This window comes from Petromyzon marinus, chromosome 30 (genome assembly GCF_048934315.1).
Source record: "Petromyzon marinus isolate PM22_M1 ecotype Great Lakes invasive population chromosome 30, UKy_Petmar_22M1.pri1.0, whole genome shotgun sequence".
In the NCBI taxonomy this organism is placed as follows: Eukaryota; Metazoa; Chordata; class Hyperoartia; order Petromyzontiformes; family Petromyzontidae; genus Petromyzon; species Petromyzon marinus.
The window spans coordinates 10638273-10652188 of record NC_133696.1 but is presented as its reverse complement, the minus strand read 5'-3'; the positions used below and the strand labels follow the sequence as shown (position 1 = coordinate 10652188).

The 13916-nt window shown below is 42.9% G+C and overlaps 1 long non-coding RNA gene across 1 annotated transcript; it reads left to right on the top strand.

Moving 5' to 3' along the window:
* Positions 1 to 387: 387 nt before the first annotated feature.
* On the top strand, positions 388 to 8069 carry LOC142929388 (uncharacterized). The gene is made up of 4 exons (XR_012945693.1): positions 388 to 1091; positions 2261 to 2352; positions 5823 to 6765; positions 7647 to 8069. It is a non-coding gene; the product is annotated as an uncharacterized LOC142929388 (long non-coding RNA).
* Positions 8070 to 13916: the final 5847 nt, after the last annotated feature.

Sequence of the window (13916 nt, the reverse complement as noted above, 5' to 3'; positions counted from 1 at the left end):
GGGCTTAAGCCTGTGATATCAATTCCAGGCTGTTCCCTGCTAGATGTGTGTGACATCTGCTGTGACAAGCCTCTTGGGAAAGTAGAATCACCCTACTCTTTGCATATATGCCAATAACAGAATGGGGGGGGGGGGGGGGGGGTGGGACTATGACTGGCAAAACAAAAAAATTGCGAAATCAAAATGTAAACTATTAAGAATTGGTTCACCCAACTCACAAGCGTGGCCTTCTTTAGTAGCCTCCTTCCTCCCTAACTGTCATCCCATGATGCTGATAATAAACGTTTGTAGCCTCCAAGTAATACTGTTGGGAAAAAAAAATCACAGTAGTTTATTTCCTCAAATGAGCATCGAGGCGATGCTCATCTCCTGCTTTACAACCCTGAGATAGTGGCGGAAATGCCCCATTCCTATGGCGAGGATGAGCCTCTCCATAGGACAGCCAGTGTTGATGTCTCTCCAACAAGCGGTTACTCGTGAGAATTGTATTGTTTTATTTTATTATTTCATTCTAATTCTACGTGACTTTACCGAAAGAACCAAAGAAGATGAAGCGGTTACTCATTTGACCAACCCCTGCTTGGGCGTCTGCGAAAAAGAGCATCGTAGCTCATCGGATTTCTCCAAGATAAATACAGATTGTGAATCTGATGTTGGGCTCAGTCAACCCGGATTTGAACTCGCATCCATTCGACCGCGAGCTGCTCGCTCTATACTGCACGCGAATGTTTGTTTTACCCTAGCTTCACCCATCCTTCTCGTGGGGTTTTTTGTTGTTGTTTAGCCTTTTGTACCTCAACCGCGACGTGATCGTTTCATTTTGTGTTTAAGGCTTCGAAACGTTCCAACAGAGACGATGCTAATGTGTGCTGGCATTTGCTCCCCCAGCTGCACGGTATGAAAATAAAAGCAATGAGATGCAAAGCACATGGCCGCAGCTGACTTGGCAGTGGACTGCACAGTAGGGAGCAAACCAAATGACACAAATGTGGTCTGTTCAGGGAAGCGAGAAATCTGTTCATATGATCGTGAAGAGCCAATCAAAGAGCCTACTCCCTGGGCCACGAATTACACCTGCACGATTCACCTCTGTAAGTAGATATGAATATATAACTATATCATTATATATTGCCAATTGTGTTACAATTACGCCATTGGAGTCGCGTCATGAGATGGAGATCTATTCAGCCAAGTAAGAGCAGGCATCGAGGCCACCTGAAATGTGTATATGTAATAATGCAGCTTGGAAAGAATATACCAGTAGTGTCCTTGTTATGGAACGTTGGTGTCACACAGCGCGGGCACGGTGGTGAGATGTTAACTACCTCGCCTGGTATGCAGGAGGACGTGGGTTCGATCCCGACCCTGACGCCTGTATATTTGGAGTTTGCGTGTCTCTCTCTCTGTGGTCGTGTAGATTTTTCTCCAGGTCCTCTGGTTTTCCCCTCCATATTTATAATAATGTGATTAGAGAATTAGGCTGCTATACATTTCCACTTGAAAACCCGCTTCGTTGAGCTGTTATTTGTGGCCAGGTTGCTTCTGAAAAAGGGCTCAGTGGGCCTTACCTGGTAAAATAAAATGCTAGAATACTATAAGTAAATATATATTTTAAAGCACTTTGCCAAAAATGGTAAAGGCATGATTCCATACACTTACATATTCTCCCCACTTCAGCTTGTGTTGGTTATCTGAGTGTTATGTTACAACTCACAAAAAATTCAGATGGTGTGGACTTTCATCAGCTGGCATGGATATTAGCTCAAGGATTTACAGTCCTATTTATTTACCCATAAATGCCTGACTAAGACCCTTCCCAAGAGCGTGCTGCATTGGGACGTTTGACCAATACTTTTCTTGAGAATTAGGCTTTTGGGAAGTCACCGGCGAGTTGAGAGTAAACCTACAAATACGAGAGGGGTAAAGCTCACAGCTCTGCACAGATGGATATAATAATCTACCGCTGCATCATTTTGGCGGCCTCGCATTTTATTTAATGTAGATGCATGCATTCAAAATGTAGAAGGAGACACGCATTTTATCTGTAAATGCCCCTATTATTTTTGAAAGATCCAAACACATAAAGATGGATTCAATGTGATAACAAGGCACGCATATGTCATTCACAATACATGAGATAGGTTGCACAACAGGCGCTGCAAACCTGCCATTATGCGCCGCCGTTATGCCGGCTACGTGTTGTTGTTTTTGTTGTTGCATTGTTCACTTCACCCGCATGACATGTTTTAACTTGGCACAGAGAATCTCAAGGCGAAGTTGCGAAAAGACCGGGAGCGCGAATGAATGCCGGCTCTTGGCGATGCCATTTTCAGTCTATCATGGTCACGTTAGGTGAGTGCGATGTCAAGCCGATGTTCCCCGAGTCATTCACTGAGAGCGATCGGGTCTGTGAAGAGCAACTGAAGGCGGGGGGGGGGGGGTTGGGGGGGGTGCGATACCGCAAAGTAATTTGGCATGACGGCGTGGCACCCTTGCGGCAATGGTGGCACGGGTGGTGTGTCTTCGTGATGTAGCGCCTTACTCGCTATACATCGCAACACTTGGTTTTTTTACATTATGAGACCTCCTTTGCCAGTAACAAGATATAGTAATAGGTTTTACCCTTTTAACTGGCACAAAAACTCACCCCGAGCCCTCAATACTCTGATAGTGCGCTGTTTTTGAGTTGTACGCCTTTTGGCGTCATCTGGTCCAACACCAGTGGAGACTAGGCTCTAAGAAAAGCCGTCTCGGGTGTGGACCAATCAAATTCAAGGACAGTGCATATTATTATCAGAGTTGTCTCTTTTGTTTGCATTTTCACTGCTTGTGTTGTGGTTATTGCAAACATGATGCCTTGAATAAAGGTGTCAGTTTTTGTGCCAGTTAAAAGGGTAAAACCTATTACTAACACTTGGTTTGTTGAAGCTGCCTTTGCATTGGTGCAACAGGCACAGATGAACAAAGACTGACCGAACGACATTCGTCAATAACTCTGCATCAAATGGAACAAAAATAACTTACGATGAAGAAGGGCTACTACTGACGTAAAGCTTTCGTGGCTGCAGGAATTAATATTCTTGGGTCTTTCGGTAAAGTCACGTAGACAGGTTTCAAAGAACATAACAAAAAATAACAAAAAACTACGACGTTTCGATCACAACACAAGCAATCGTCATCAGGAGAAAAAAATATCGGGAAAGCTGCTGAGGGCAGGCTATTTTAAAGGTTTGAAATGGGTGTAGCCCAAGGGTCATAAGCAAAGTGGGTGGGGCTAGTTATGTTAATGTGATAAATTTGCATGTCAATGTAAGATCGGAGAGCTACCTCCACGACGACGAAGCTGCGGAGGTGGCCATTGTATTATTTGAACCTATCTACGTGACTTTACCGAAAGACCCAAGAATATGGGCTACTACTGCCCGAAGCGTCGCCTACTCTGTATTTTTTTCCTTTTTGGCAGGGTTATTGATGAATCATTGACGTAATTATATATATACTTATTTATTTCCTTCTCTATGCTCTTTGGTTCTTTCGGTAAAGTTACGTAGGTATAATAATACAAATAAATTAAATCACGACGTTTCGGGCACAACACAAGCGTCCGTCATCAAGTGTGACAACCACAGCAAGAAACAATTGCTGAAGTGGGCAAAAGGGCTGCTGTAACAAGAGGCTATATAGGTAAGAGAGGGGGGGCGGAGCCAGGGAGGAGAGATAGAGAGGGTGGGGGTGTGGGGTAGGGGGAGTGGGGTTCTGCACGACGACAAAGCCGGGGCTGGGAAGTGGGTGGGGCTGGGAAGTGGGCGGGGCTGGGAAGTGGGCGGGGGCTGGGAGGTGGGTGGGGCTGAGAAGTGGGCGGGGCTGGGAAGTGGGCGGGGCTGAGAAGTGGGCGGGGCTGTGAAGTGGGCGGGGCTGTGAAGTGGGCGGGGCTGGGAGTAGGAGGCTGAAGAAAACTGGAGATGCGGATATGAAGGCAAACTATAAAGCAGTTAAGGTTTTACCTGGTTAATAACATCCTTCCAATGATTGCTCAATTTGTATCCATCTTCTCGATTGAAGTTATGTCTGTGTTTATATATCTGGATGGCTTCATGAACAAACCTTTGATAGTAGCCGGAAGGTTTGCAGAGCACCTTGGTCTCGGACAAAAAAATAATCTCATAAGAGCCCACAGCGTTGACCAGCTGACCATTGCTATAACGCTGTGGGCTCTCATGATATTGTACACCATAAGACAAACTTTTAAATAAATAACATAGCTTGCACCAAAACAGATCCCGCATTAATTCCAACCACCATTCCAACAGACGCACTAACGCCCCACGTGGGTTTTAACTCTGGAAACAAAATATGCGTGAAAATTATACATCGAGTACATTCCATGTTGCCCAGATTGCTTTGCAATTAACATTGGCATTTTATGTTGTGTGTATGATGTACAACTTCATAGAATTTAGTAATTACAACACATAAAAGAGCAATCGTTTGTATGCAGAGATACGGAACTGTATTCACATTGCGTAACATTGTAATTGTATTAGTTTTTAAAGCTGGCCAACAAATAGACCCTAATTTGAACGGGGAAATAACCACCATGCAAGCTATAAAAGCAACAAACAATGTCTTGGTAACGTGATGCATTAAAGGCTAAAGGGAGTTACATGTGAACCACTGACAGCAAATGCTAAACAAAACGCTTCCCAGATCTCCATTGCATATAATTGTAACTCAGTGGCAGGCCAGCCAAAAACACCGACGTCTGCAAAAAATCGGTGCCCATAGTCCTTCGTTTTGCTTGTCCCTGATACCTAGTTATTGACTGAGATACGGTGTCGTTTTGTGGGCAAATGCTTGTTTGTGAAATCACTCTTTGCAAAAATAAATGTTGTGAAGTTTTAAAGGGTCTAAACATTTGTGCCCAGATTACATGCTTTATGTGTTTGATAATCGCAAAACAATGTGTTTTCCCATAAAAGCCCAACTTGATTCAAAATACTTAGATGTTTGGCCACTTATTAGTTGTTTTTATTAACAAGGGGAAAAAAAACAGTGCCTGGAGAAAAAAACATTAGGAGTGCCACCCAATTGCCCATGCAAGTCGGATGAAACATTAACCCGAACCCCACACCCACCATTTAGCCCCATGATTAGTTTAAAACACACACGTCGCTGCTTGTTTATAGAGGTGGTAACATCACAAGCTTGCTTATCAATGCACACTTTTGTCATAGAAGAGTGTTGGCATGGCCGTTGAGATGGTGTGCATCTGTATGCATGTTGTACTTCTTTCGCACCGTGGGTAGCCAACCGGTGGCCTGGATACATTTCCAGGACCTCCTGTCCGCAAGTGTTTTGCCAGTCTAAAATCTAAATGGTTGTTCATATTTAAGACCGAAACACAAGGAGGATTTATCCATGGCTGCTCTAGCCTGAGGAGACTGGTTGCTGTTGTGGGTTTACCCTCCAACACATCGGTGTGCTGAGGTAGTAACTCAATGGCATGTTTTATGAACGTGATGCACCTCACTAATTGGCTGTCAGCTGGTGGCGAGTTTAACGACGCTTTTATATTTTCGCAATCCAGCCCAAAAAAAAAACCTCCATTTATGGATAATATTGGTCGTGTTCAAGTGAACATATTTGTAATCAAAGCAACACGGAGTGAGGAGACAGAATACTGCTTGTGTTGATCACGAGATGATGACATTAAATCCTGGCTAAGGTTAACTCAGCCACATCATTTAGCCTGGGGCATTCAAAATAACACAACCTCGTGACTGACACTTCATGGAAATTTCATATGTTTTTCTTTTCTCCAGGGGCAGACTAGTCTCCACTGCAGCTATGTAGAATATACACCACTGGATCAACGCCATCAATGGAGATCTGCATTGCCCGATACTCACTGACATATAGGTACAGAGACAACGACAGCGTTGCCATGGTGTGATGGTTAGCACAGTGGACCTGCATGTCGCTAATTCAATGTCATCTCCCGGCATGGCAACTGAAACAGTTGGCAAGTTTCTTGAATATCCCCGCTTCTGTACACCTTGCAGTGTAACTGGATACACCACTGAGTGTTGATTGGAGTAAAGTGTGCGAATCCAACTAATTCCCAAATGCATGGCCAATAGTGAAGAGTAGGCTAACCCCCCCCCCCCCTCTCTCCCTCTCATGGAGTCCCAACTGCCAAGTGTTACACAAGCAAGCAATAGCAGGGCTGCCCCTTAACCTTCGTACAGAGACAACGTGAAAATGCAATCGGTTTCCAGTGTAACAAAGTGCTTGCCAGAAAATGAACCACAACACCTTGCTGATCTCAAGGAGCATAAACCATCAGGCAAAGTCCGGTCATCCTCACAGCAGCTTTTGACTGACCATCGAACAAAGACGGTGGTCGCCGCATCGCGTGCTTTCAGACGCGCTTCTGCGGCCATCTGGAACGCTCTTCCTTCCGATATTGGAAAGCCACTGGAGCTATGCACTTTTGAATAAAAAAATTGAAAGCTCATTCATTCGGAACCGATTTTTGTGTTCGCACGATTGGCTGCGCACGGTGCGAAAGAAGTTCAACGTACGTACGTACGTGCGTACATTATGCTACACCGTGTGATTTTAAAAATATTCTCTTCCCGTGGCCGAGCAACCCACGTGCGCCGCGCGGGCATTTTCAATGTCACCTGCCCTCAACCAGACTTGGGTTTTCTCGCAAAGCCTCACAGCAAGCAGCGTCAGCAGCAGCAGCAGCAACATCCCACGGTCTGTGTTGCAGCTGACATACTTTCCTTGTTCCTTGTTATAATTAACTGCAGTGACCCCCCCCCCATATTTACTAATTTCTTATCACTTCGTTAATCTACCCATGTCTCTTTAATTTCCTTGAACATTTTTTTTAAGTATTACGCTCCTGTCCTCATTTCTCTTGCTTCAATTTCTATCCTGGCACTCGGCAATATGCCCCAGCATTGATTGTTCCACTGGTCTTTGGAAGGTTCTTGAAATACTACCCATGTTATACTCGTTAAAGTTATAAATATATACATGGCCTTAAATGACGCAGAGTATTAATAGCTTATACTGTGAAGAAAAAATTACAATCAATGTTGCCTTGTGTTTGAAAAGATTCTGTTTTTAGAACAAAAAATAATTGGAATAGGTTTCAGAAATATCCACCAGAATAATTATACTGTGAATGCATTGCATATATATTTCTGTGACTTTATTATAGATATACTGGTTTTATTAATTGGAAGAAAATTTGCCGACTTTTTGCTGATTCCAGATTGATAACTATTCTCAGATGAAGACACTAAACACTTATACAGAACAATTATTACAACTCATAATTGTAAAAAAAAAGAAAATCTACGCTATATTAACCCAAGTTTGTAATGTCAAAACTTCCTCTTCAAATAAAAAAAAATGCAACCTTTGGCCTGTTAGGACAGTATTTACCATAGATTGTATAATGAATACTGGACACCTGTGAAAAAGAGCTTTATAGCTTATAGGATCCCTCTAGTATAAATACATATTCTGATTCTGCTATACTGTCTGTATACTGTAAAAACAGCCTTCCATGCTCGAAAACCTTATTCTCTCACTTGAATTAATCGATATACATCTACCGCATTCTCCAGATTACAAGACGCTCCAGACGGCAATACATACGGAATAATGAAGAGCGCTTTTTCAGAAGACGACAGCGAGCAACGCACTGCTTTATCATGGGGAGAGAGACGTCTTCTGGAAGATGATTATCAATGGCTGGTGGCGGTGCCTCCTGGGTGGCCGTGTATCGCTGTGGTGAGTCAACTTGCGGGAGACGATTCTGAACAGCAAGATTGAAAACACGTTTTCCACAGGGCGAAGTGTTCTCCGGATTTTAAGATGCACCCCCCATCTTTTTTTTTTAAATACGTGGTTTGCGGCCGGGAGGTGAATGGTATCGTGTAATCTGGAGATTACGGTACAAACCAATGAAAAAAATACAATAATGAATGCAACCTACAAAATATTCGGCACAAATTCCAGAATAAACTATCACCGCATTTTTCATCAAACACATTTGTACTATGATGATTATTATTAGAGACTGTGCATGTGAAATTAATTTTGGATTTAGCTCCTCGTGACTTCACCTCCGTCCTTCACCTGATTGCCCCATCCTTCAAGACTCCATCTCTCCCACAGTGAGCTCAATGTCCAGCTCACACGTCCAGCCTGAGGCCACGTAGAATCCAAGTCAAAGTGCCCCTGTTTTAATGAGCTGCCAGGAAGTGTTCATCTCCATTGGCAGCCTTGATCAGTCGTGGAAATTCCACATTTCTACGGAGAGGAAGCCAGTCTCTCATTAGTACAGCCACTGTTAACTTACAAAGATGTAGTGTTTATAGTTGATTGACCCCAATGAGATGATATGCTGAGTTGACCTCTGACCGATATCTGAACTCACAACATTCTTCCTGTGAGTCAGATGCTCTGCCAATAGTATCACTGCAGGTGTAATGATGCAATGATCTATCGATTGATATTGATTATTAAACTCACGATGTGTGCTAATGTACAGGGTGGTACACATATCTTGTGACCTCCATTTAATTCTCCAGAACTTAATATATATTTTAATACCAATTAGTGTGTAATGTAATGTAGCCAATATAAACATCACACATCATAACTTTAGTAAGTAAGTCTGGATAAGAACGAGAATGTTACGCAACATTTCCAGGTCCACTTGAGCAAATGTATGCTTCACTGACTCTTTTAATAATTATGTTGTCCTGTCTCTTTTGTCTTGAGACACAACTTTTGATAAATACTCACAGGGAGTTATCACATGGGGGGGGGGGGCGGGGCGGGTCACGAGACATCTGGACCACCCAGTACATGTGGGCAGCGAGGCCTGTAGCAGCTCGCACACTGCACGATAGTCCAGGTTCAGAAAAATAAAATGTATCTACACTGGAGGCATTTGTTTAGCTGCATAGCCCTTTTTCACAGATGTCCATGCTCAGGTTACGCCGTTTTGAGTTCCAGCCGTGTGCACAGCACTGCCGGGCCGGCATGTGACAAGCGCCCTGCACTCTTCTCGAAGTCTGCTCTGCGCAAAACGACGTGGTGCAGTTCGCATTAGCAATGGGGAGACGACGGAGGTAGAAATATTCACCTGGCCACACCGCCACCAACAACCGCCTATGGGTAAACTGTCGATATTGGTCTTTGTCTTATAATGCATGCGTGTGTGTGAGAGTGAGAGAAAGAGTCATGTACATGAATATAAATGAGAAACGAAACCTCGATGTGTATGTGTGATTAAGCCGAATGTCATTTACCTGTATACCAATGCCTGCTAAATGTGTTTGTGGTCATACGTAGTGAGTATGTTAATTTGGTCCAGATCAGATTAATGGCCTCGGCTTTTTCAGCAAGACACTCGGGTTCCCTACACGTCACTAAATTGGGCATGCTCACTTTAAATCCCAATTCCCTACCTTGATCAATGAACGTGACTTTCGTAATTTATTTGCAAATAAGAACGTCACGTCGGGCTGGCTTGCTTCTCACATGGCAGGAAGCATATTACAAACGAATTTTAAATCCTATTCAGGTAATTTAAATGTTCCTTAAAACTGCCCAGTGCATATTGCACCTTTTTTTCCTCTCTCTTCAAAAATGCAAGAATAAATAAAATCTGTTACATATAATATATCACGTTGAAAACATGTTCTTCCAATACTCGCAACTGTCAACTCGCTGCCAAATCATCAAACTAGCCATGCAAAACAAAACCCATAGATGTAGAAATTCGTTGCGGGCTGATTGAAGAAGGTGTTTCATTTGTGGCAGCTTTTTTTCCCCCTGCCTGCGTCTCCCGGTTTTTTTTCTTTCCTTAACGCGCGCCCATTATAATTTTCTAAAACATCCAAGCGAAGAGAGCCATATGTGAGAGAAAAGAAGGTGGGGTGAAGGCGTAGGCCCTCCAACTAACTGCCCACTCACGCCACTGCTGGCTGGAGGAAGAAGGGCCTCCTCCACTCCCAGGGAGTGCTAGCGCCCCCCCCCACCCCCCTCTATACAGTGAGGGAAAAAAGTATTTGATCCCCTGCTGATTTTGTACGTTTGCCCACTGACAAAGAAATGATCAGTCTATACTTTTAATGGTAGGTTTATTTGAACAGTGAGAGACAGAATAACAACAACAAAAATCAGAAAAACGCATGTCATAAATGCTATAAATTGATTTGCATTTTAATGAGGGAAATAAGTATTTGACCCCCTCTCAATCAGAAAGATTTCTGGCTCCCAGGTGTCTTTTATACAGGTAACGAGCTGAGCACTCCCTTTAAGAGTGTGCTCCTAATCTCAGCTCGTTACCTGTATAAAAACACCTGGGAGCCAGAAATCTTTCTGATTGAGAGGGGGTCAAATACTTATTTCCCTCATTAAAATGCAAATCAATTTATAACATTTTTGACATGCGTTTTTCTGGATTTTGTTGTTATTCTGTCTCTCACTGTTCAAATAAACCTACCATTAAAATTATAGACTGATCATTTCTTTTTCAGTGTGCAAACGTACAAAATCAGCAGGGGATCAAATACCATTTTCCCTCACTGTATATCGGGGTATTTTTGGCCCGAGTAATTGACCACGAAAATCTAAAACAATTGTCGGTTTCAATTTCAGTCGATTCATTGACTTAATGGATGATTTGTCCCAGCTCTAGCATTGTGAAAATGCGTGTTGCAGCAACAACAAAAAAAGCGTAGCTTCAAATATATAACCACGTATGATTGATTTAGTGAATCAATCCCGCGCGCCGGGCATAGCGAGAGATCAGGCTACACTTTTCAATATAACGACGTGATTCTGTCAACATTGCGGGTATCGGCCTGTTACTGGGTTTCTTAAGAAATAACACTTACTGTTGCAATTGCCAGCATTACTCGTTGCAATGAATGAGTGACATATATAAAAAAAATCAACTCAGTTAAATTTCATGGAACAACACAAATCTTGCTACACTGACATTTTTGTTGCTTAGTCATAGGTAATGCCTGGCAGGAGGGGGATGCTTTGATATTACATAGATTGACGAGCAGCTTGAGATGCAACTAATCCCAAGATATCCCGAGCTTGTGATCCTGACACAATACTAATGAGCTCAGTTGAGGGCCAACTCAGCCCATAATCCCTTACAAGTCGATAAAATATATAACACTTTGTGGAAAGTCAGAAAAGGTTGTCCTGTGGAGAGAATGGCCCCCACGTGGATTTTTCCACCAATGGCCCAGGACCATCTCGCCGTGGTGGCGAAATGTTAACTACCTCCTCGCCTGATATATTTGGAGTTTGCATGTTCTCCCCGTGGTCGCGTGGACTTTTCCTCCGATTTTTCCCTCCACATTTAGAAACACGCGTTTAGAAGATTTGGCTGCTAGAAATTTCTACCTGATAAGCCACGTCGTTGAGCTATCATTTGTGGCCAGGTGGCTGCCGAAAAGAAGCGATATAGCTAAATAGGCCTTACCTGGCCAAATAAAAAAAGTAGTTTATAGTTTAGTTTATAGTTTATCACTGACAAAACAATTAGCAGCACCTCATAAATGTCAGAGCAAGGGAGAACTGATATAACACTATGTTTGCTATATTCTTAGTTTTTTCGGTAAAGTCACGTTGAAGAGAAACAACAAAATAACAAAATATATATAAAACAATAAAAATTCTCACGACGTTTCGACCATAACTCAAACGGTCATCATCAGGTGTGTCGGTTTGCATAAATTTATTTTGAAAACGGCATATTTATTTATTTATTTATATAAAAATAACGTTTGCGTCACGCGCAACGATTGGCTGTTTGCCAGGACTAGTCCATCTATTTTTTGAAAAGAGGAGGGGGGAGACGAAATTTGTTTTTATGTATGCTGTCTGAAAGCCACTGTAAGCGTGAACAATCAATCAAGAACTGAAATGATTTATCAAATCTTTCCAATGATTGCTAAGATAGAATCCATCTTCTCGGTTGAAATTGTCTCTGTGTTTGTATATGTGGATAGCCTCATGAACGAATCTCTCATGGAAGCCAGATGGCTTACAAAGAACCTCCGTCTTGGAAAAGTCAATGGCATGTGAGCCTACTGAATTAGAACAATGATCTGCTACGGCCGAGGTGTTGGTCCTACCGTGTTTAAGGTCTGCTTTATGTTCACGAATGCGGTCCGAGATATGGCGTTTGGTTTCTCCAATGTAACTACTACCACAGAGGCAACTTAGTTTGTAGACACCAGGGTATTGTATGTCCGGAATCACATCTTTTACAGACGGAACCAGATCACGGATTTTATGTAATGTGTTGAAACGGACCTGGATCTTGTGTTTATTCAAGATTTTGGAGATCTTTTTTGTGATCCCAGCAATGTAGGGTAAAGTGATGGTTTTGAAAGGCTCCTCAAGAGGGTTCTTCTTCATGGTTTGAGTGATAGCTTTGCGGATTGTATAGTCGGAGTAACCATTAGCCCTAAGAGCTTGGTGTACGTGCTTGAGTTCACTGCTTATGTGTTCCTGGTCGGATATGCATTGGGCTCTATGATACAGAGTCTTGATGAGAGAATTCTTCTGTGATGGATGGTGGTGGGAATCCGGTTTCAGATAAGCATCCGTATGGGTAGCTTTCCTGTAGACAGAGTGGCTCATTGAACCATCAGGTCTCTTTTTAATTAGGACATCCAAAAAAGGTATCTTGCCATCTATTTCGACTTCCATGGTAAATCTGATGGCTGGGTGTATGGAATTGATGTGGTCGAAGAATTTGTCTAGAGCAGGCCGGCCATGTGGCCAGATGACAAAAGTGTCATCCACGTACCTCTTCCATAAGGTTGGGCGCAGAGTGGCAGTCTGGATGACTGACGCCATCCAGACTGCCACTCTGCGCCCAACCTTATGGAAGAGGTACGTGGATGACACTTTTGTCATCTGGCCACATGGCCGGCCTGCTCTAGACCAATTCTTCGACCACATCAATTCCATACACCCAGCCATCAGATTTACCATGGAAGTCGAAATAGATGGCAAGATACCTTTTTTGGATGTCCTAATTAAAAAGAGACCTGATGGTTCAATGAGCCACTCTGTCTACAGGAAAGCTACCCATACGGATGCTTATCTGAAACCGGATTCCCACCACCATCCATCACAGAAGAATTCTCTCATCAAGACTCTGTATCATAGAGCCCAATGCATATCCGACCAGGAACACATAAGCAGTGAACTCAAGCACGTACACCAAGCTCTTAGGGCTAATGGTTACTCCGACTATACAATCCGCAAAGCTATCACTCAAACCATGAAGAAGAACCCTCTTGAGGAGCCTTTCAAAACCATCACTTTACCCTACATTGCTGGGATCACAAAAAAGATCTCCAAAATCTTGAATAAACACAAGATCCAGGTCCGTTTCAACACATTACATAAAATCCGTGATCTGGTTCCGTCTGTAAAAGATGTGATTCCGGACATACAATACCCTGGTGTCTACAAACTAAGTTGCCTCTGTGGTAGTAGTTACATTGGAGAAACCAAACGCCATATCTCGGACCGCATTCGTGAACATAAAGCAGACCTTAAACACGGTAGGACCAACACCTCGGCCGTAGCAGATCATTGTTCTAATTCAGTAGGCTCACATGCCATTGACTTTTCCAAGACGGAGGTTCTTTGTAAGCCATCTGGCTTCCATGAGAGATTCGTTCATGAGGCTATCCACATATACAAACACAGAGACAATTTCAACCGAGAAGATGGATTCTATCTTAGCAATCATTGGAAAGATTTGATAAATCATTTCAGTTCTTGATTGATTGTTCACGCTTACAGTGGCTTTCAGACAGCATACATAAAAACAAATT